At 52.7% G+C, this 4,028-nt stretch overlaps 1 non-coding gene across 1 annotated transcript; it reads right to left on the bottom strand.

Annotated features, from left to right (window-relative positions):
• Positions 1-1,327: 1,327 nt before the first annotated feature.
• Positions 1,328-1,431, bottom strand: LOC116547992. Its single transcript, XR_004267258.1, has one exon. It is a non-coding gene; the product is annotated as a small nucleolar RNA U13 (small nucleolar RNA).
• Positions 1,432-4,028: the final 2,597 nt, after the last annotated feature.

The raw sequence follows: 4,028 nt of genomic DNA, 5'->3' as shown, positions 1-4,028 counted from the left end.
CTCTCTATGCCTTGGTGTGCCCAGTTCTGAGAGGGTCAAACATTAATAGGGTCTTTGCTATGCTTTAAGGCTCAAAATGATTGTATTCAGGTAAAGCCTTATGTAGACTAGTTCCTTCTCAGCACGCTAAAGTATTCATTCACTAAATGTCACACAGAACAAGCCAGACTCTTGGTAGAGGTTGAACGCAGACAGGGAGCTTGCATGGCTTCAGGGAAGTGAAAGATAGAAACTCACTTCATTCTTTACGTGGGGTGATCCTTTCCCTCTTTTGGCACTTCTCTGGCCGGGTGCACATGGCTCCCACCTATAACATCTTGGGAGATGTGGTTGATCCCAGAGAGCCTCAAACCCTAACACAGCCTCCTTCCTCCAGGTTTTCATCCCTGACCCATAACATGAGAGTTTCCTCCTAACCAAGGCTCTGTGAAGGTCAAGTTCAATGGTGTGAGCTCCTCCCTCAGCATCTTCACATTGTGGGCTGCCTCGTGCTGAGCCTTCCAGCCAGTTGACTACTCCAAGTGCCCATGGGCAGCCTGGCTCCCAAGCTGGTTCAGGACTCAGGACATTCAAACTCATGAGCACAGGATGGCTGGGCAACAAATGAACTTCCCTTCCACTGACACAGCCCGGATGAGCATGAGTGGGAATGAACTGGGGATGGGGGCATCTGGCAGGTGCTTCAGCGGATGAAGGAGTGGAGAGAGTGACCCCCACTGTCTCACTGGCCATACTTTCCATAGCAATGTGATCAGGGTGAACTCAGTCCTGTCTAAGAAGGGGCAGTGGCTGCACCTGCACAGAGCAGGCACCTTCCTGCTCACATCCTTCCTCACCACGACTCAGTTTCTACAAACTCCTCATGCCTCCCTAGGCCCATAGGGGTGGGGGAGAGTCTCTTTCCTCTTAGAGGAACGTGTTTGTCCACAGCATTTCAGATTTTCCATCTTGGAGGACGCTAAGTAGAAGTCTCTCAAATTACCAACTGCTGACGCAAACTCTTCCACTCACAGGGTGACAGCTGAAATGGAAGGGAAGACGCTCATTAGCACATGGCCGTGGGGACAGGTCATCATGAAGTTTTCAAGTGAACAACCGCCTCACTCTGAGTTCCCACGGCTCCCATTTAAACGTGGTTTTTTTATGTACAAGGGTGTGATTTCTGACCTTCTCTTTTGTTTCAAAAACAGGATCACTCCCTCCACATGGTTATATTCTGTTTCTAAAAACAAGTTACAGAAGAAAAGGGACCTGCCCCATCATACAGTTGATAGCGTGGACACACAACGCGAGAATTTGAGAATAAAAAGTTCCTTCCATTCTTTATTGTTAGGTCAGTAACGTGCTGCATTTGTAACAAGCTTCTGGGAAGGCACTTGCCACACATGCCTGTGAAAACCCAATCATCATGCTGATGAACTACAGCGGGGTCTGAAGTTCCATGCCTGCTGTGACGCGCTAGGTCATTGTATTTCTGCTATTTCAGAGTCACCAGACGCTCCTAGGTCCTGCCGTAACGATTGTTTGACACATTAGTAAACATCACATTGTACAAACTGAATTTTAAAAATTCATTGTCTCTCAGTAGGTAACATTGCCAAACTATACAAATTGTTCTTTTATCAACCACGTATTTTACTTTTCACCTGCCTGCCATTGAGTCTATGTACTCAACTGTTGTCTCTCAACCTCTGTGAGTTCCTTGGAAATTTCAAATGGCTGGAGACAGTGGGATGACAGATAAGAAGACTCGGAAGTGCGAGGGGTAGGACGGAAAGGATGATGGGGAATTGGTTAATAAATTCAATGTTCATTACACTGGTCATGGATACCACTTCACAATCTGTGCGTGTTGCAAAATTGCCCACGTATCCCACAAATTTGTAGAAATAAAATGGAAAACAATTAGCACTTACACAAGGTCCATCCTGGGAGGATGATGGACACTGGCTCCAGGAAGGTTTCCTCTGAGTCCTACTTTCCCCTCTTGGTCCCAAAGGGAATGATGGATCCCAATCTGGAGCAAGATGAGCTGTTCCCAATCTGGAGTTCTGTGACCAGGAGAACCCTCAGCAGGGAACTGGGAGGCTGTAGAGTTGAGGTTTCTCCTCTTTGTGCCCAGAGAGAAGCAGGGTTGCTGGGGTCAGAACCTGGCCTGGACTTGCACTTAGAGGTGGTCCTGGGCCCCTGAGTTAGAATTAGAGGTTTCTGCTTGGGTGATTCTCCAGGGATGTTACTCAAAGGAGGGGCAAGAATTCCTCCAAACAAGAGACACTTGTTTCCAGCACTGGGTCCCTGAAGTCCTCTGGCTAGGGGAGCCCCTCCTGTTCAGGCTGAAGCTTCCCCCATAGGGTGTGTGGTGCTTAGTCCCCATTCCTTCCTGCTGAGCTGCTGAGTGACACAAAGTTGGGACTCAGATCTGGAGTAGCCTCTCTGCTCCCAGAGCCCATGGGTGCCAATGAAACTGCCAGCTTCTAGGGGCTGGGCTTGTGTTTCCCTATGCGGAGCAGAGCTGCTCAATGTGGGGCCAAACCCCATTCCCGGTGTTGGGGGTGTCGGAGGCAGCTGCAGAGCCAGAGGCAGCAGGTGCCCCAGGGAGATGGAGGGACAGCAGAGACCATCTGGGTGCCAGTGGGGATGTCCGAGATGAAACTTGTCAGTGAGGAACCTTCAAAGCTGAGTGTGTTGGGCTGCCCTGGCAGGTGGGGCCTGGAGCGGAGGTCGGGGCTGGAGCTGGGGCTGGAGCTGGGCTATCAGAGCTCCAAACCGGAAGCAGCGGTCAGAGGTGGGGGCTGCATGCTGCTGTCCATCAGGGACTCCCAGTACTGGCGGGGTGGTGACTGAAGGGTTACTGGGAAATTTCAAAGTTGGAATGTAGCTTTAAAACCTCTGTGCAGGAGGCTGTTAGCATCGCGGAGCGAGGAGGAGGCCTCATCAGGCGAGGCTGGAGTGGGGGAGTGGTGTCCATGGGGGTGACCTCAAAGTCAGTCTCTAAGGGCCCACCCTGCAGACGTGCTGGCTGGGTGGCTGCAACCAGCTGCAGATGCAGGGATTGGCAGGCCAGGGGAGACAGAGGAACTAGGCTGAGTAGAGGGAGGGAGTCTCTGAGTGGAGGAGATGGAGAATCCACAGGCCAGGGGCATGGGGATTGCAGTCTGGTGGAGCTGGGAGTGGAGGTGAGGGAGGCAGAACCGGCACCTGCTGCAGCTGGGCTGAGACCAGGGGGTGGGAAGGGCCTCTGTCCTCCCGGTTGAGAGGGGCCTTGTGTGGCTTCAGTGTGAAGGGGGAGGGGCTGCACAGCTGCAGGAGCAGAGAGGCAGGGCCTGGGCTTCTCATGGTTCTGTCCACGTGTGATCTCAGCTTGCAGTTCAGCTGAGAGCAGAAGTGTACGGATTTGGGGGCCTAGAGGACAGGCTGGCTCTTACTGTGCCTGAAAATAGAACAGAGCAGGGATCAGCCAGGTGATTGTGGCCAAGAGCAGGGTGCATAAAGACGTGGCCAGAAGATTCTCTGAGGAGGGGCCTGGTGAGCTGTGCTTCCTCCCAGATGCAGGAGGGATGGAGGTGGCCACTGCAGCAGATACCAGGAGGGACCCTGGGCCCAGGGAGTCCGGTGACCTGTCTCTCTCCTGCGGTGCAGCCATGCTGGGGGCTGGGGGGCAGCGGTGGAGAAGCAGTCCCTGAAGCAGGCAGGGGCAAAGCGTGGGAAGACTGTGAGGTTCTGCTGTCTCAGATGACCTTGGCCTCACCCCAAAGGGCACGGTTTGATATTTATTTCACTGGAGCTCTTCCTTCTCCCGCTCCTCCCCCAGGTTTTCAGAAACCCAGGGGAGAGGTGGTGACAGCATCAAGCAAGGCTCCCTTCACTTGCATGGCAGCAGGGGAATCTTGGGTCTATAGACTGGCTCAGAAATGTGGGATGGGAGGGAGCCTGCCCGGAGGTCAGTTTCTGTCCTGATATTGTATCTACTGCTTTTCACTCTGAGTCTTCCTCTTAGAAAGTTCTGAAGCTGCAGAGGGAGACCAAGG

The sequence above is a fragment of the Sapajus apella genome, unplaced genomic scaffold (genome assembly GCF_009761245.1).
Source record: "Sapajus apella isolate SASKATOON/1434 unplaced genomic scaffold, GSC_monkey_1.0 scaffold6093, whole genome shotgun sequence".
Lineage (NCBI taxonomy): Eukaryota > Metazoa > Chordata > Mammalia > Primates > Cebidae > Sapajus > Sapajus apella.
This window is presented reverse-complemented; position numbering and strand designations above follow the sequence as displayed.